This window comes from Eurosta solidaginis, chromosome 1, assembly GCF_040869045.1.
Source record: "Eurosta solidaginis isolate ZX-2024a chromosome 1, ASM4086904v1, whole genome shotgun sequence".
Lineage (NCBI taxonomy): Eukaryota > Metazoa > Arthropoda > Insecta > Diptera > Tephritidae > Eurosta > Eurosta solidaginis.
The window spans coordinates 303,482,709-303,503,550 of NC_090319.1; the positions used below are offsets into that span (position 1 = coordinate 303,482,709).

A 20,842-nucleotide genomic window follows, 5' to 3' on the forward strand; every position below is an offset into this window, starting at 1 on the left:
AAAGTAAAGAGTTTTTGAGGTCGAAATTTACGGATTTGAAATTTAAGCTAAAGCAGAATTCATTTAGAAGCATTTTTTTTTTTTCTGTTGTAAAATTTAAAAATATCGGACTACTTTTTCAAACCTGGTTGAAGTAAAACTTAGTAAGTATATTAGCAGTTAAGGAGTAGCGATATGATTCAGAAGAGGCAGCAGACAGCACTAACACTTCGATCACGGGGCTGATAGGCCGTTCTTGGTGACCGATACCAAGAGCGAATGGGTGATGAAAACTTTCTCATAGTTTGAATCGCCAGGTCCAGATGATAAATTGCTTGCCGTACAACAACTTCCGGGTTTAGCAATCGTAACATGGCTTAAAATAATATTTCGATGAGTGCATAAGGCTGAATCATGTACTTCAATCTTGAAAAGCTTCCGTGATTCCTATCGAAGGCGTGGTAGAACGGTCATATGTATCCCAAACACTATAGGTCCATTAGATTAACAGCACTTCTCCTCAAAACATTTGAGAGGATGATAGACTTTATCCACAATACAACATGCATACTCTAAGGGCAAGTCGGTAGACGTGGAATTGCACAGGGTGGATATAAAATAAACATAGAGAAATCCGTGAAATGTAAGGAATATCCCATAGGTGTACCTACAGACATTGCCGCGGCTTTAAACAATGTCTTTCAACGAGCGGTTATGGATGGTCTTAACTAAATTCAAGTACGTACATTCAGGAATAAACAGATAAGTCGGCTGCATGTTAAATTGCAGGAAGATTCCTTCGCAAGTGGGATTGTATGAGGCCATACAATCGATAGACACTAGCACGCCGCAAAGCGGGGTTTTTATCAAATCTCTACAGCAGATGCTGGTTAGCAAATGCTCACTAAGTTCGAAGAGGGACCCCTCAAACTTACGTCGTACGCAGAAAGCGTTGAAGTTGCGCTTTGATGCATCAGACGCTTTGGTATATACAAACCTGGGCGTGTTGACCGCCAACGTGCAGAAAAGAGACATGATCTTGTTAACCAAGAGATATAAGGGCGTAAATTGGGCTAGGTCTTAACAAGAAGGGATGTCCCTGCAGGAGAAAACTTACACAAAATATGAAGGAATCATTCCAGATAGTAGCATTGCTAGGGTGCACGTGGGTTCTATCGTTCACCCTCTCTCATGAGGTATTCATAGCGGTTGTTAATTATAGTATGGAGTCCTTGTTTGTTGGACGGCAACATAAAAAGTATCTACCTCAAAAAATTTTGAAGGGGTATGCAGGCTATCAATGCTTAGTATTACAAGAGCCCTAAAAATAACCGGCTTCACTGTATGACATTCTGCACATTCAACTACAGTCCTCGTGGCAAAGAATATCGTAATAAAGCCTTATATATGGCAGGACGAACAGACTACCTGATTCCGTATCTGCGCTTCGAAAGGGCTCCTAGAACAACAATAGAAGTGGAAAGTTTGCATAAGGGTGCCCAAATGGCGGAAGAGGCTATATACGTGAACACTGATGGTTCGAAATTAGTAGAGAGAGTAGAGATTGATGTATACTGTCCTGGTTTGGAAATAAACAGAGCCTACAAACTGCCAGATCAATGTTGCTTTTATCAGGTGGAAGTAGTAGCCGTAAACAAAGCAGTATAAACACTAGAAATGAATAGCTTAAACTGCAGCCGTATCGTGTGTGAGAGTGTAAGCAATCCCTGAAAATAATAGGGATAGTGACAAGGGTAAATCTATTTTAGTTCCCAGGTTATATGGGAATAGATGGGAATCAGACAGCGGAAGCGCTGGCTTAAAAATGTGCAATCTACGAAGATTTCCCCTTAGACGTCCCAATTAGTTTGAGCGAGATTAAAAAAAGGCGAGAGTTGCATATGATCGACCCAACAGCTTGGACCCCAGCGGGGCTGTAAAGTGTGAAGATCAAAGCCACTCCTATCATTAAAAGTGGCTCAGCACCGTTATTCTTACTGGAAACGTGATTTTAAATTAGGAAGTACGGGTTGGAGAAATAAACGATTGAGCACGTTTTATGCTGGTTCCCTGTGCTAGCCAGGCTTTAGTCTTAGCTATATAGAGTGACACAGTTTTCAGATCTAGAAGCAGCAAGTGGCAAAGGTCCAAGAAAACTTCTAGTATTTGTCAAGATGATGGAGCAATTTTCTAACATTCGTCTTCGTTTTTGATAAGGTTTTTCAGTTTGGTTATAAAACAAACTTCTGGTAACACTATGAACTCATTCAGTCCATATGAGGTCCTCACGGTTCGGCCGATTCAACGAAATCTTTCCAAAGAAAACTTTTCTATATAGGGTCCAAAAAAGTCTCTAATGATCTCGTACTTAATTCAAAAACTGTCTCAAAATTAAGCTGAGAAAGTTTCAAAATTGTTTCGAAAAAATCTGGCAATGCGAACACGAAAATTGAATTTATTACGAAAACTATTCAAACTGGTTTAATTAAAGCATAAAATCTGACAAAATATAGAGTTATTCTGAACGAGGCTCTATAGAATCCTTAATATAATGCCTGTGCTTGGGAACCCAGAAGAATGGGCTGACCGACCAATTAGCTGATGTGTGAAGCTGAAAGCCTTCAAGAATTCAATTGCTGAACTTAGTGCTATAACCCTTTCGATTCTAAGACTCTCTTTGGAAGATATACGATATGTGCTTCTGCTGAGGAGACCATACCACTGTCGACTTGGGAACTACCTTACAAAGAACTTAATTGAGTACATATCTAAATACTTATAGACCCATGGTCTCTGATATGTCAATGTTCCCTTTAATTCAGAATAAGATAGTCAGCTCCTCCAATTCTAAACTACCTGACATTTACTTTTACTGCAGCGTAGCAGTTGACAGCTCCATCCAAGTTCATTCTGAAATATTTCCACCGCAAGTCATCGGCGGCATCTTAAAGCGCGCCACGCAAGGCACGTCACGTTTTGAATACAATTTTCTGATAAATAAACCGCCAAACAGTAACATCGCTATCACAGCTCCCATTTGCCAAGGTGTTCTATGCTTGTCAAATGAAGCAAAAGCAAGAAGCATTTAGGACGCGTATATAAGGAGGTAAAAAGGAACGTTAAGAAACATGCCACTCAAGTAAAAGAAGCATTATAAAAAAGAAATGAAATTCTCTATGACTATTATTGACCTTCGCAGAAAGAACTGCAATCAATAGGTGATGCCCAGATGTGGGCGAATAAGCGCGAGAAAAACCAAACTAGTGTGAAATAATCATTGACAAAAATGAATGTGCGTAATGGCGAGTGGAGTATCTTATTTTTGTTTTGTTGGTTTTCTAACAGTGTGACTAATTGATGTATACTGGAACGATTTTCCAACGGTTTCGGCGTTGACCATCATCAGAGTTAAACTTCGTCATAACGTTATAAAATACGACGATGGATGATGGAAAAACGTTCACTTCTGAACAAGTATTGTATCTTTACTAGTCGAGAGATGAGAGTACTTCAAAAGTTCTTCGTCAGTTCCACCTAATAGTCGCAAGTTGGTCCAATGGTTGTGTAGCGCATTTCTTTTAAGCGGCTACCAGTGCAATTTATAGCCTCCCCAGCACATTGAACAACCTTACCTGCTCGTCGTGAATACTTTTCACTTAGCAGACGAGGATCTGGCTAACCCAAGTTGGGCTTGTAACGGTGCTATTTTTCAAAACTTATCGGATCAAGATCAGGAAAAGGACCATGAATAACGGCCCAACTCTTTAAAACCATTTGTGGGTCTCCTTATCCTTACAAGAGTAAGAAGAAGACGAAGCAAATGCAATTCATTAGACTTTTTCCTCAGCGACAGGTTTTGTTATTGTAATTGACGTTTTAAATGTAGGACCTTTTTACCGTTGTGCAGCAAGTCATGGCAGTCATTCTTACTTCGTGATAGCTGACGTGGGATTGGGAGCACATTTTGCCCAATACAATTTATCTATAGAAATACTTTAGATACTTATAAAGATTAGTGTTAGCTATACGGTCCAAAAATGTGGGCATCAATTTTGTAGCTAATAAGATCGCATCACATTCATTTATTTATTTATTTATTTATTTACCCATCTTGAAGTTCTTACATTTCTTACAGACTAATGACATATATAAAGACTTACGCACTAATTTAACATTTGGTTAAGTAACAATTTAAAAATATTTTCAGACTAGGAAAAATCCAAAACTGACGAATTTGACAGCAAGTTAAACTCTTTAACAGCTCTGGAAAGAGGAGCATTTACAGCATAATTAGTTCTTGCCAATCCCATAAAAAAATACGCATTATTTCTTAGGCATATATGTGGAATAGCAAGGAAAATACGTTCTATAGCATTTTCAGGTCAAATGAAACTTTTTTCATTTCAAATGAAACTTTTTTCAAGTCAAATGAAACTTTTTTCATTTTAAATGAAATTTTTTTCATTTTAAATGAAACTTTTTTCAGTTTAAATGAAACTTTTTTCATTTTAAATGAAACTTTTTTCAAGTCAAATGAAACGTTTTCCATTTCAAATGAACCTATTTTCATTTCAAATGAACCTTTTTTTCATTTTAAATGAAACTTTTTTCAAGTCAAATGAAACCATATTACTAAGGTAATTGTCAATATATTATTATTATATTTATAACGCTAAGTATTTCTCAAATTTTTCTTTAAGACCACTATTTCTAATTAGGCACATTGAAGGCAAAATTTTTGCTTAAATTTTCTTTGTGAATTTAAGCTGCAGTTATGGTCGGCTTAGTTCTAATTAGGCACATTGAAGGCTAAATTTTTGCTTAAATTTTCTTTGTGAATTTATGCTGCAGTTAAGGTCGGCTTAGTTTAGCCTTGCCTTTTGATCGTATACAATGAAAAATAATGGAATAAAAACAAATATATATGTTTTCAAACGCCCAAACAAGTGAAGTGCAATGTAACTACGCCATAGAGTAGAAAATATCACTTTTTACCGTTATGTTTTTCAGCAAAGTCAAAAAAGATCTCTCCACCATCCACATGCTCTACTATATAGTTGGTAAAAGTAATGTTTCTCTCAATACCTTGGTATCGTTCTATGTTGTTTGGTAAGACGTTGGTCAAAGAGAAAAGCATAATACAGAGGATTCAACCGATGTATTATTTGATGTCAGACAGTGAATAGGAAATACGCTCACGTTATGCTCTTTGGTTCCTTCTGTTTGTTCTCTACGTTGCTTTCTTCCTACGTTATTAACGAAGTATATGTAGAAGAAGAGTGTGCTTTATATATAAGAGGAGTAGATACAAGTAAAAAATATAGGTGCTTATCTTAAGTGGGTGGTTAAACTGTAGAATATAACTTGCCTAGCGTATAACCCTGCTAATTTATCTATTAAAAATTGAAACGATCAAAAGGCAAGGCTAAACTAAGCCGACCTTAACTGCAGCATAAATTCACAAAGAAAATTTAAGCAAAAATTTTGCCTTCAATGTGCCTAATTAGAAATAGTGGTCTTAAAGAAAAATTTGAGAAATACTTAGCGTTATAAATATAATAATAATACATTGACAATTACCTTAGTAATATGGTTTCATTTGACTTGAAAAAAGTTTCATTTAAAATGAAAAAAGTTTCATTTAAAATGAAAAAAGGTTCATTTGAAATGAAAAAAGTTTCATTTGACTTGAAAAAAGTTTCGTTTGACCTGAAAATGCTATAAAAGGCAGGACCAATCAACAGACCACGTACTAAATTAAAAACAAATATTAGAGAGAGAAAAGTTCTCCTGCAGTTCAGAGTCTTAGGATTGATAAGCAAACATTTGAATTCATAGAAAGGAAAAGGAAGATCAAAATGAAGGGCACGTAGAGCGTACTTAATAAATACTTTTTGAATCCTTTCAAGACGATAAATATGACAAGTATTAACGGCCGCCAAATAAATACGGCATATTCCAATCTCGAACGAACGAAAGTAGTATATAGTGATTTGAAAGTATATGAGTCAGTGAAATCAGAACTGAATCGTCGAACAAAAGCCAACATCGGGTAAGATTTAGCTATTGTAGAGTTTAAATGATTATGAAAAGAAAACTTGGAATCAAAGACCACCCCAAGATCAGTGACCTCAGAAACAGTGCTTAGTTGCGCGCCCGCAATGCGGTAGGAAGTAGGAATGAGTAAACGGGATTTATGATAACAGGCATGAGAGCATTTTTTAATATTTAACACAAGTTTATTATTTTTGCACCAAGTAAATATATTATCTAGGTCCTTCTGAAGTTTAATTAAATCGGATGGACAAATAATCTTATTGAAAATTTTCATATCATCTGCATATAGCAGGAATTGCGAAAATTCAAAACAGCTACCAATATCATTAATAAAAATCACAAAAAAAAATAGGGCCCATTATGCTTCCCTGAGGAACGCCGTTTTCAGCGATATGAGGTCACACCATCAACTACCACGGTACAACTACGGTTGGAGAGATATGATTTAATCCATTTCAAAAAAACAGAATGAAAACCAAAACAGTGTAATTTCGATAGTAGAATACTATGATTAAGTCGTTATAAACGGTATCTACTTGGGCTCGATTAGTAAAAGCTAGGACGGGAAAGATATAGAGGCATTTTCAGTGGACACTCTTCACTACAACTTGCCTATCAGCCGTTATTTGAAGGTTGTACCAGGGGGAATGGAACTTAGGTGGGCAGAGGTTTAGTGCAATTTAAGTCACGTACAGACTCTGAGTTTGTCGCTGCTTCCTCGCTCATTGACTCTTAGGTTTTCGATGCTTCCTCCTATAAAAAAAACATTACCGAATCTAACACAGTCACCGCGTACACAAATGAAGTAAAAAGCAAGTGAACCTGGAACAAAAACCCAACTAAAAACATCAATCACACGTAAAAAATGCCCTTGAAATTGAGGCCAGAGACAAAAAAAGAAAGAAAGTGTAAAACATTATCTGTCAGCGCACTTTTTCCTCGTTCATTGCGAAGATATAAGATTGACGAAGTGTCGGCTTATAAGTTTTTGTTCGCGAATTGTTGTCATAGCCTCCAATTTCAGCAATTCAGCGATTAGTTTTGCAATATACAAGTGGAAAATGTACTCACACATACGCACACAATAAATGCATATGTGAAGAAAAAATCACATAATAAGTGTTTGCTTGTGTTCTTCTTGAGTACACTTGAGCTGAACTTGAGCCTCTTTAAGTTCGCAGCCTATAAACACAGCAAGGCAATGTCAATATGCCATTCGTTAGATCAAATCACAATGGAAACAACAACAACAACAAAAAACGAGTTTGAATATAAAGTGAAGTCTACGAGTTTTAACGCCCACGACCTATGCCACTCTTATTACTCCTCATTCTTTGACGTTGTTATTATTGTTTGTGTTGATATGTCTGTGACTAGTGAATGTACAAAACTCTTGCCTATAGAGAATGTGTAAGTTCGCTGTGGTAAGCCAAAAAAAAAAAAACGAAAACCAGCAATTCACTTGAGATAAGCAAACAAACGCGTGAATTTGCTTGTCGTGGCAATTTGATGGTTAAGAACGTTTAATACCTACTTGCATTTAATACGCTAACATGGCACACGCTGCTAGGCGAGCTGGCAAACTAGCAATTTTCGTACACAAAAAAAACTAGCAATTTTCGTACACAAAAAAAACCATAGGCAGACATTCCCAAGTGGCAATGACATTCAAACCGATTTTCAGTTGAAGCGATGAAGAAAGATTTAAAAAAAAAGAACGTAGAAGTTGAAGGTTCCTACTATAGATATACGCCGCCGATTCTAACTGTTTAAAAGTTATTTAAAAAAAGGGGTGCTTTCGATGTCAGCTTAAGATGGATTTTGCATCACCTAATTCACAAAGTTATTAAAACAAAACACTAAAAGAAAAGTTATATGATAAATTTATATTCTCACTTTGCATATTTTTTTTTTTTTTTCAAAAAATTCATAATGAACAATGAATTCAAATAAAATGACCCCATGCGAACAAGTTTTCAAATTGTAAAAAGTTGTTAAAAAAGCAAATTACCCAAAAAAAGTGCCGATTTCTTTAAAAAGTTTATGTTGCGATTGGCTGAAAGAATAAGCGAAGTCACTGACGAAAATTCTTTATCCTTTATCCTGATTCTTACCTCATACTTAAGTTGAGGATATATTTACGTATGAGAAGGGTTTGAAAAATCACTTAGGCTTACATTTAAACATCTGCTGTTTATTTGCGAAACTATACAATGGCATCTGAAATATTAATTTTGATTTTCACACTTCATCCTTCAACACTCAAGTCTCCCGGTTTGACATAAAGATGGCGGCCCTATTCAAAACTAGTCCCTTGGAGTGAATCACATTGATTATAGCCTATCAACCAAGTTTAAATATCACCTACACGTTAAAGCTCCTTTTGCAAATGTGAATTCGTAGGCACATATATTTACCAGGTGAGGCTTTGTCCTTCGCAAGAAGAACACTCAAAGTGGCGAAGCAAAAGGTTTCCCAAGACAGTCGAACTAATGACCGTATGTGCTACTACCCTAACGTAGTGAACAGTCGAACTAGTCTGAAGACTGAAGCTATGCGGTCATCCATAATGATCTTATATCAAAAGGCCGGAAAACAGCAGTTAACATCTTTCAACTTAAAATCGGTCGACTTTCATTCTTAAATATAGTTTTGATTTATCGAAGACTATTGAAATCAATGTTATGAACACAAACGTCTGCAAACTTTGGTCTACATTTTAAAAATTTTATCCAGGGTCCGTGTAAAATTTTAATTATGTAGCTGCGCCGAGGATTATACGATTCTCACCCATGAGTTACGCAATGACATCCACTTAGATTGCTTATGATTTCTAGGGTGACATCCTTGGCCGAATAGTAACTCCCTAACGTTTCAGGGTGTTTCTCTGGTGTAGCTAGGCAGCATAGCGCGACAAAAACATCCGTTAGAAAGTCTTCGGAGCTTATAGGTACAGCTTATAGGTACAGCTCCGAAGACTTTCTAACGGATGTTTTTGTCGCGCTATGCTGCCTCGCTACACCAGAGAAACACCTTGAAACGTTAGGAAACTGACATCAACGAAGGTATGAGTCCGAAGTCGCAGTCCTATATCTTCTGTGCTGGCATATGGTGTGACGGCAGGAGGCGTGGTAGCACCTGGTGGTCGGTATTGCTAATGTTCGCACAACGGGAATTGTAGCTCTTAAAAACAGCCGACAAAACTGTGGGCGCCCTGTGCCACGGGAAAATTCCTCCGCAAAGAGCTACTCCTGTAAATTTTGAACGATCTGCGAGATTTGGAGGCAAAAACCCAGGATCTTTCCGAAATGGCCAAAACGTTGATTTCCTTAAATACATACAAACAAAACCTTTCCAAAATATTATTTTTTTTATAGAAAAATTAAGAAAAGTAATAACACCGGCGTATGCGGTCGCGCCGCCCACGCCGCCGCCGCCGGTATATAACAGAGCCTACGCCGCCGCCGCCGATAAAGTGATCGGCGTAAACCTCTAGTTGCTACACCTTATCATTCCGTACCTACTTCAAACTAGTTGCACATTAGCGGCGAACGCCGCAATAACGTGGGAGCGCCTCGAAATATGCAAAATATTTGCTTTGAAGCGTGCATGTGGAAAAATTGCTAAACTTTTCTTATGCCTTCTTTTTCTTCCTGTTCAGCTTCATCCTCCACTTTTTGTCTTATGGGTACTCGTGTGTTTCATCTTGATTTTGAAGCGCAGCAATTCGAAAATATTGTCAGTGACACTGGCCTCGGCGAATGGTGGCACTTAAGTATATGGTGTGCCACCAACTTATTGTGACTGTTGGCAGCTAACAAAAGTTCGGTGTACGGTTTTGTTGATTTAACACTTTGAAATTTGTCTGAGGAAATATCCACTGAATGTCCAAACAATTTATATACAGATGTGAAATATGGGAATTGGTTGTTGCTGAATGGAAAAATGAGGTTGGAGAGTAATATGTCGTTTGTTTATTTTCTCTAAGCATAAGATAAATATAAAACAAGTAAAGAAGGCTAAGTTCGGGTGTAACCGGACAACACATAATCAGCTGCCAAATTACAGCTTGAAAAACTTTTAAATTACCTTCTTTTAAACGTAGGCGGTGCCACGCCTATTGTCCAACATTTTAAATAGTTTTCTATTCCGCGTCATAATGTCAACCCACCTACCAAGTTTCATCGCTTTATCCGTCTTTGGTAATGAATTATCGCACTTTTTCAGTTTTTCGAAATTTTCGATATCGAAAAAGTGGGCGTGGTTATAGTCCGATTTCGTTCATTTTAAATAGCGATCTGAGATGAGTGCCTATGAACTTACATACCAAATTTCAGCTGAGTATAAAAATACGCTCATGTAAATATTGTATAGACATACATATGTATGTCATTCTAAGACTAGAATAAGGAAATTCGGGCCAGTAGATCGGCTATTTTGCTGTATGAAATTTAGGGTCTTAAAACTGAGTCTTCTTGTTCTCCTTCTACGTATGGAGCTTGTTTGGGTTGTTTGAGCAACCCATTCAAGGGATTGCCAGCGGAATTTATAGGTCATCTCACTATATTTTTGAATCTCATCTGCCCATAGCAAATTGTGTTTATAAAGCAATCGAGGATCTGACAAACCCAAGTTTCTTCCGAAGGAGGGGGTTATTGTTATTTTATTAACCACAAAGACACTCCCCGAAGGCTTTGGGGAGTGTTTTCGGTGTTGATGGTCCTTTGTCGGATATAGATCCGGTACGTTCCGGTAACAAAGCACCATTAAGGTACTAGCCCGACCATCTCCGGAACGATTTAAGTAACGATATTAAACCTCCTAGGCCATTACCGCCCTCCCCACCCCCCTGTTTCCATGAAGAACTTGGGGTCGCCAGAGTCTCGGCTGTTAATGAAACAGGATTCGCCACGGATAAGTGAGGTGGGCAATTGGGTTGTTGAAGCTATATATTGCGCTTGCAACCCCTTGAGAGGGTTGCGCTACACAACCCTTTGAATCAATTTGGTATTTTAGTCGCCTCTTACGACAGGCATACCTACCTCGGGTATATTATAAGCCCCTTAGCCCCGCTGGAGGGGTCGGATATGAATATGTTATGTTGGCCGAAAAAAGCAAAATTTGTAGACTTAATGTCATCTAACTCCTCTTCGTTAGGATATAGAGATCTACGTCTGTCGAATAAAGTAGGATTCGTCACAGCAAGAAGAGGCTGAAAACTGCGTTGGAGAGACTACAAATTTCGCTGGAAACTTTTTGAAAGGGTTTAGCTACACAACCCCTTGAATCCCCACACAACTTTTTTCCTCTCGAAGGTTCTTTTGCGAGTATGTTACACTGTTAGAGCTTTCTTTGATATCCCCTAAAATTTTTCTTCCAGCTAAATTTGTTCCAACATTGTTCTCTTTCCATTCGCATCGTGCTCCTTTTTTAATTTTTCCAAAAATTTCGCATACGCAAGGTGGATGAATTTCCACTGAAAATTTTTCGTGGCAAAAGCACACTTGGAATGTTTGGCAAATCACTGCCAAGGGGCGACTTCGGTTAGAAAACTTTTTTCCGATGCCGAAAACTTATTGTTTTAATATCGGCTTATTATCGACAGCGTATTATTATCGTGAAGTTATCGGTTTGTTATCGGCTTCTTATTGGCTTGTTAAAACCGTGTAACAGTGTATTTTATAACAAATTTACTTATTCAATAACAAATTTACAATACGCCCATAACAAAATGCCGATACATAAAAAAAAAAATAAAAAATAAATGTAAGGCGCGATAACCTCCGAAGAGATCTAAGGCCGAGCTTCTCTTCCAATTTGCGTCGTGCTCCTCTTGATTTTTCCATACAAATTGGCCGGACGGGACCTACATGTTTTATGCCGACTCCGAACGGCATCTGCAAGACAGATGAGTTTTCACTGAGAGCTTTTCATGGCAGAAATACAATCGGAGCGCTTGCCAGACACTGCCGAGGGGCGACCCCGCTTAGAAAAATTTTCTTCTAATTGAAAAATCTTATTTCTAAAATTTTGATGTTGCTTTGCCCGGGAGTTGAACCCAGGGCATACGGCGTGATAGGCGGAGCACGCTACCATCACACCACGGTGGCCGCCGATACATACTTCGACAAGAAACCGGTAACATTTCGATATCAAATCTAAAACTGTTTGATAACAAATGGATTGGTTTTCCATTAATCTCCGAAAATAAGTTAGATGCATTTTCAATAGCAAATCAATAAATTAATAACTTATCGATAGCTTTTCGATTATTAACTGAAAAGTTTTCGATAAAATATCGCTCCAAAGAGCGACAAATGTTCGATTCAAGATTAATATTGTATCGAATTCTGGGGATTTATGATAATTATTGCCCCTTCTGCTAACGTTCGAAGCGCTGAACTGTGGAATAAATAACTCCAAATTTCAGTATTGCAAATGGTTTGGGAGTAGTACAATTATACTTAACATTTATACTTCAATTCACAAAATCTTGTTTAAATCAAGCTTGCGCTGCTTTTATATTCTCTGTTGCCTCGTATTCATATTTCTAGAGGTTTCTCCTTCTAGAACTGTTGTATCGCATACTTGGTTAGTTAGCTATTTGCGTGTGTATGTGGGAGTAACAACTTTTTCACTTAGCTGATAACTACATGTGTGTATGTGAGATATCTCTTCACTTCGAACTGCTGGTTATGTATGTCGAATATTCTTCGTTTCCTTGTTCATAAGCGTGGTTGCTTGCCGTTTTTGTTATTGTGAATACTTACTAACAGCATAGTGATGTCAACATTCGCCACCATATATTTTTCGATAACACGTCGATAACAAATTGATAACACTCCCATAACAAAGCAGTAATTTTTCTCTAGCAAATTGTTAACTTTTTGAAAGTATATCGATACAATTTCCATAAATAATAACAAATTGAATTTTCGATAACAAACCAAAAACTCACGTATAACAATTTGCTCATCGATAACCTTTGCTATCTTTAACTAGTATTTATAATATTTTGATAATAAATCGATAATTCTTCAATATATTTTCGTCACACATCCATAAAAAACCAATAATTCAGCTTCATATAACAAACTCGTAACATTTCGGAAGTAATCCGACGGTTCGGTTCCGGCTAAGTTGTTAGTCTCGGTTTTGACTTCTTATTTTCGACCCCTCTTCTTCTCCCGTCATTCCTTTTCTTACCTCATGGTGGAATGGCATAGTGATGTGCGCAACTATTTAAGGTTGGCCCCACTTTGCATAGGAATGTAGAGCCCTGTGGCTTTCATTTATAATGATAATCTGAAAACTAATTAAAAATGTATTTATAATTGTAATAGAAGTTTTGTTATTCCCCCACATATGCATAAGTATATATAGTAGTAACGTTTTCGAATTTGGTGCGCTCTTTGAATGTATGTATGTCTATTATTACCAGAAAATAAAAAATAGCTGGTGTCTGAAGTTGTATTGACTCTGCTCATCTTTTGCGCCACATACTATGCTAGAATCTTCTAAAAGTAAATTTAAAATTTCCTTGCGCCTAGCAACCACTTTGCGGCTTGTTGCTGTCTACGTATCGAAAAGTTTTTTGACATTACGAGAACTTGTAAGTGCACAAGAGTAAAATGAGCCTTGATTTATGCACATCCTCACTTTTTCTTTATCTCGCGCTTGTAGTGGTAAATACTGGCAATGCCACTTTGCCGTTACACAAACTTTAACTTTCGAAAGAGTATATTACAATCGTGTCACATTAACTCTTTTCGTAGAAGTTAGTAACTGAAAATATTTACTCATCACTAGCTTAAAACGTGACTGAAAAAATATGGGTCAAATTGAAACTATGACTAAAGTTTTGTTGCAGTAAAATTATGTTGAACTTGAAAAGACATTTGGAATGTTGCGACTTGCTGGGAGCCGTCACATTGCTAAAATACTGTTCACCTACTTGGTTTAATCGTTGATTTAATAAGCGTTGTGATTTATGGTGTAACAAGTAAGGAAGGCTAAGTTCGGGTGTAACCGAACATTACATACTCAGCTGAGAGCTTTGGAGACGAAATAAGAGAGAATCACCATGTAGGAAAATGAACCTAGGGTAACACTGGAATGTGTTTGTATGACATGTGTATAAAATGGAAGGTATTAAAGGGTGTTTAAAGAGGGAGTGGGCCATAGTTCTATAGGTGGACGCCATTTCGGGATATCGCCATAAAGGTGGACCAGGGGTGACTCTTGAATGTGTTCGTATATCGTATGGGTATCAAATGAAAGGTGGTAATGAGTATTTTAAAAGGGAATGGGCCATAGTTCTATAGGTGGACGCCATTTCGGGATATCGCCATAAAGGTGGACCAGGGGTGACTCTTGAATGTGTTCGTATATCGTATGGGTATCAGATGAAAGGTGTTAATGAGTATTTTAAAAGGGAATGGGCCTTAGATCTATAGGTGGACACCTTTTCGAGATATCGCCATAAAGGTGAACCAGGTGTGACCCTAGAATGTGTTTGTACGATATGGGTATCAAATGGAAGGTGTTAGTGAGTATTTTAAAAGGGAATGGGCCTTAGTTCTATAGGTGGACGCCTTTTCGAGATATCGCCATAAAGGTGGACTAGAGGTGACTCTAGAATGTGTTTGTACGATACGGGTATCAAATGAAAGGTGTTAATGAGTATTTTAAAAGGGAATGGGCCTTAGGTCTATAGGTGGACCAGGGGTGACGCTAGAATGTGTTTGTACGATATGGGTATCAAATGAAAGGTGTTAATGAGTATTTTAAAAGGGAGTATGCCTTAGTTCTATAGGTGGACGCCTTTTCGAGATATCACCATAAAGGTGGACCAGAGGTGACTCTAGAATGTGTTTGTACGTTATGGGTATCAAATTAAAGGTATTAATGAAGGTTCTAAAAGGGAATGGCCCTTAGTTGTATATGTGAAGGCGTTTTCGAGATATCGACCAAAATATGGACCAGGTCTGGGTCACATTATCTGTTGGGTACCGCTAATTTATTTATATATGTAGTACCACGAACAGTATTCCTGCCGAGATTCCAAGGGCTTTTGATTTCGCCTTGCATAACTTTTTCATTATCTTCTACTTAATATGGTAGGTGTCACACCCATTTTACAAAGTTTTTTCTAAAGTTATAGTTTGCGTCAATTAACCAATCCAATTACCATGTTTCATCCCTTTTTTCATATTTGATATAGAGTTATGACATTTTTTTCATTTTTCGTAATTTTCGATATCGAAAAAGTGGGCGTGGTTATAGTCCGATTTCGGCCTTTTTTATACCAAGATAAAGTGAGTTCAGATAAGTACGTGAAATAAGTTTAGTAAAGATATATCGATTTTTGCTCAAGTTATCATGTTAAAGGCCAAGCGGAAGGACAGACGGTGGACTGTGTATAAGAACTGGGCGTGGCTTCCACCGATTTTGCCCATTTTCACAGAGAACAGTTACCGTCATAGAGTCTATGCCCCTACCAAATTTGAGAAGGATTGGTAAGTTTTTGTTCGACTTATGGCATTAAAAGTATTCTAGACAAACTAAATGAAAATGGGCGGAGCCACGCCCATTTTGAAATTTTCTTTTATTTTTGTATTTTGTTGCACCATATCGTTACTGGATTATATGTTTGTTTTGAGTGCTAAGCGACGCAAATATATGGTGAAACAGAAAAACACAAAAAACTCCTTTTCGTCACTTAATATATTTTTTATTGTATTATATAAACAATGATAAAAATATATTATGTGACGAAAAGAAGTTTTTTGTGTTTTTCTCTTTCACCATATATCATCACTGGAGTTGGATTTTGGCATAATTTACTTATATACTGTAAAGATATCACATTTTTTTGTTAAAATTTGATTTAAAAAAATTTTTTTTCTAAAAGTGGGCGTGTTCGGCATCCGATTTTGCTAATTTTTATTTAGCACACAAATAGTAATATGACTAACCTTTCTGCCAAATTTCATCATGATGGCTTCAACGACTGCCAAATTACAGCTTGCAAAGCCTTTAAATTACCTTATTTTAAAAGTGGGCGGTGCCACGGCCAATGTCCAAACTTTTACTAGTTTTCTATTCTGCGTCATAAGGTCAACCCACCTACCACGTTTCATCGCTTTATCCGTATTTGGTAATGAATTACCGACCTTTTTCTGTTTTTCGAAATTTTCGATATCGAAAAAGTGGGCGTGGTTGCAGTCCGATTTTGTTCATTTTAAATAGCGATCTGAGATGAGCACCCAGGAACCCACATACCAAATTTCATCAAGATACCTCAAAATTTAGTCAAGTTATCGTGTTTACGGACGGACGGACGGACGGACGGACATGGCTAAATAAATTTCTTTTTTCGCCCAGATCATTTTGATATAAAGAAGTCTATATCTATCTCCATTAGTTTATGCCGTTACGGATTGCCGTTTTGGCAATGTGAGATCTGCTCAGCTGAGTATAAAAATGTATGGTCCGCTATGTAGTTTAAATAACATTTGAGATATTTTTTGCCCATTTTTCTAAGTTAGTTCGGAGGCTCTCATTGGTTGCATCAGCATTAAATTTTGATGTGTAAACACCTTTCCTCACGGTATGGTGGAATGCACAGTGTAAAATAAGTGTAAACGTTAGTGAAAAGGAAAGGTCAAGAAAGGATAAATTAGAAGTCATAACCAAAACCGTATTGCGCCTTTTCAATTTGTCGATAGCTTGTTATCCATGAATTATCGGGTTGTGAACATGTTACCCATTTCTTTTCGACCAGTCATTAGTTTATTATCAACGTGCTATATGGAAAAGTTATAGATTTGCTATCGATAGCAAATGAGAACACCAAGTCACCAAGTTTTTTAGACAAGTTTTCAGTTTGATATCGCAAAAATTTATAACGTAGTGTTATAATAATATAACCACCACTGTTACCTCCTTTCTTACTTGCGTCTGAAACTATGTTTTGTACAGCTCAGAATCATATAGGAAATATCAAAAACAAACAGGAAAAGAATTTAAATAAATATATCTGATAGCATGCAGTAACAGCAGCAAGGCACTTGAACTGCCCTACTCGCTCAAGGTGGTGCTCCCTCCTCTACAAGCCGACACCAAGGAACTAGCGTGCAATTCCGGAAGGTGGGGGGACGAGCATATGTAATTGTTCCCATTAAAAAGATGAGAAGGGCGATGTATGGTTGTGGCACTAATCACCCTTTGCCTAACTTTACTATGGGATGGGTGGCTTCGGGCTCCTTGTCCCCCTCTCGTCTCCTTAGTCAGGTTCATACCTGGGGCTACTGCTTTGACTTGAAGGTGCACTTCTTCTCCGCTCACGCATCCACGAAGTCTCGGCTGATATAACCCCGCCCTACATGAGTACTTTCTTTTTTGCATAAAGATATGGAGGCAGGGTGTTCAACAAGGGAGCCAGCACTTAAAAGTTCACACATTTCAGTTGACAGAGCAAGCAGACGCTGCACAGGTAAAATCTATCACCGATATTCGTCCCATTTCGACACCGCACTGGTATACGCTACGTAGCTCACTGCCACCGCCGTGCTCATCCCTTCGCTGCTACATCGACCGTTGGTTGTCTGCTAACATACCGCAATGAAGCCGCCGTGCTGATCCCCCTACACCTTGGCACAGAAAACTGCTGTCTTCTTAACATCATCAGTGTGTTGGTGCGTAACATATAGCTACTGTGGTTTTGTTAATTAGGGTTTGTGGGACATTCACTTATTCACATATTATAAAAAAATATCGGTTTGTTATCGGATTATAAGCAATTTGTTATTGGTGTCTTACCGATTATATATCGAACAAATATCGCAAAGAAATTAAAAAGTTGAATACTTGTTATCGAAAAGTTTCGATTTGATATCGAAAAATTATTGATTATTCATCAAAGAGTTATCGATTTGATCAACACACTTAAGCTTTTGATGGCTTTTAACTCAGGTAGGCAAGCCAAACATCTTCTAAATGAAAGAATCCCAAATTATTTCGAGGACCAATATTGGAGTTGTCATTTTGGAAATAAAATCTTAAGTCAATTATTTTTTTCTAAACCAAACACGGAATGAAAATCAAAAAAACCGAACCAAAGAACAAACAAGAAGCCGAAATTAAAACTTAAATTACAAGGACGATTCCCATACTTACTCTGAGACAAATTTTGAGGACCGAAAGCGAAACCAAGATAAATGTAAAAGAACGAAAATTAAACCGACGTTAATTTTCAAAAACTAAAAACTAAAAACTAAACCGAAATAAACATTAAAAGTTAAAACCGAATTTTAGTTTGAAAAATGAAGACAAAACCGGAAGAAAATTAAAATAAAAAAATTTAAGACCGAAAAGGAAAGAGAAGTCAGCTCTGAAGAGCGAAAGAAAAACCGGAACAAAATGTTTAAGAGCAAAAGAGAAACTCAAATGAACTTTTAAAATCGAAACCGAATCGAATTTAAGCAACGAAGGCGAAGCCGAAAATAATTTCGCTGAAGAAATTGAAAAAATTAAAAGGAAATGAAAATAAATTTAAAAAAACGAAACCAAAACGAAAATTAAAAAACAAACGTGCAAATGAAATCAATTCCTGATATAAGAGAAATCGGAATAGGTTTTTAAAATTTAAATCGAAACCGAATTTAATTGTGAACAACGGAAGCCGAAATAAATTAGAAAATTTAAAAATAGAAAAAGAAAAAAAAAATAAGTTAGGACGGGACTGTCTTCGGCACAGCCTACCTTTCATGAATGAGGCTGAACAATAATCTTCTCCCGTTCGTAATCTCCAAATAATCTGATGTATAAGATAAGAAGTATATAGTGAACAGATGTACATACCTAAACGATTTTTAAGATAAATATATATATATATATATATTATATATAGCTCCGATCGAAATGATTTTTACAGGAAATCTTCTATAATATATTAGAATATATATCACCAAGTTTCACGTTTTTATATTGGAAACTAAGAAATGGCCAAAAATTTTTCTATCCGAACGATCGGTTGTATGGGATAGGTATATACTATATATATATAGCTCCGATCAAAGTGAATTTTTTCAGAATATCTTATATGATATATTAGAATATATGTCACCGAGTTTCACGTTTATACTTTCTAAATTGCGGCAGCAATAACCAAAATCGTCTTATCTGAACGATCGGTTGTATGGGAGATATATATTATAGTGGATCCTACCGGATTCGACAAATGTCTAATAAAATACAAAAATACATCCTTGTGCCAAATTTTATTGAGATATCTCAAAGTTTGAGGGACTAATTTGCGTTCAAACAGACAGACGGACGGACAGACGGACATGGCTATATCAACTCAGTTCGTCACCATGATCAATTCGGTATACTTAATTGTGAGTCTATCTTCTATATTTCTCAACGTTACAAACATCGGACCATTAACATTTCATGTTCAAGAAAGGTATAAAAATAGGGAAAACCAAGCATAGTTGTCTTAAAAAAATTGAAGCCGAATATACATAGTTTTGAAAGAAGGTGAAAGTGAAATGAAAATTACATAGGTAAAATTAATTTAACCAGATCAGCGGAACATAAAAATTAGTTTTGAAGACCAAGGATGATTTCGAAGACTAAAACCATTGTCAAACACTAGCCGAAACCAGGCACGCTTTATTAAAATCGTTGCATTCCTTAATTTTTGGTAACCAATTTACAAAAAAAAAAAAATTTTTAATGAAAAAGGCCATGTCCGCATTGTCGTCTCTATTCGCCATTTATTCTCATCCGACATTTTCTTACTTCTCTTTTTTAAAGCGTTTTGTACTTCGAATTGTGATGCAGTAAATTAATCCGGCACTTTGAATATTTCAAAGCGAAACTTGAGCAATTAATTTCACTAATTGCTTTTTATTTTTGTGCGCCGGTATTTCAATATAAAATTGTTGTTGTTAAACGAAAGAAATGGCAACGAACTACTAACTACAAGCAACAAAAAATTACATAAATGCTTGAAGCGGTGTTTGCAGCAACAACAAGAATAGCAACGGAAAACGTCTGCAACTCTGATAGCCATAAGGAGGGAAATGCATCAAGGATTTCAAGGGCTCTTGGCTCTAGCCACAGCAGCTATCCAATGGTAGTTATGTGGCTGACGCAATGGACACCCAAGATACAATGCACACTTGTATTTGACAGTAGTGAAGGTGGCCAAAAAAGACTAAAAATATATATAGTAAGATAAAAAAAAAGAATAAAAAACTCTTTCAGCTCAACAAGTTCGCTGCTGCCTTTCAACATAGAAAACTTTTCTGACATTTATTTGAAAAATCAACTAGCGGTAAGTGTGGCTAACAAAAAATGAGATCAACAGTTTAATAATTAAATGGAATTTTGCTGACTATCTTGGAGGGTCTTCGCGTCCAAAAGATGGCAGTTATTAGCATTCAGCTTCAGAGCTCTTCTTAAGAATTCGTTGTATGCCAATGAATACGCAAGCGCTTTGCATACATACACACCAACACACATACACACACACACGCGCGCAAATTTACAGAATTTAAAGCGGCCAATGTACAAAGAATGTGAAGGAAAATATGCAATAAAGGCGATAAGAACTATGAGTACTTTATTGCAAATGCCAGATGTGCAACAATGAAATGTGACTTTGAGAAATTTATATGCGAATATATTTCAGTCGCCCGTTTCAACTTAGTTTTTTGCGGTTTTTACGCGTTTTTTCCTTTACGTAAGCTGCGGGCTATGCGGATTTACGAAACGATAAATTATTTTGCCTTCA

The 20,842-nt window shown here is 36.9% G+C and overlaps 1 protein-coding gene across 10 annotated transcripts in view; it reads left to right on the plus strand.

Annotated features, from left to right (window-relative positions):
• The window catches only part of LOC137237551 (uncharacterized), a 1,245,508-nt gene that overhangs the window by 689,165 nt on the left and 535,501 nt on the right, over positions 1-20,842 (plus strand). The window lies entirely within an intron of this gene.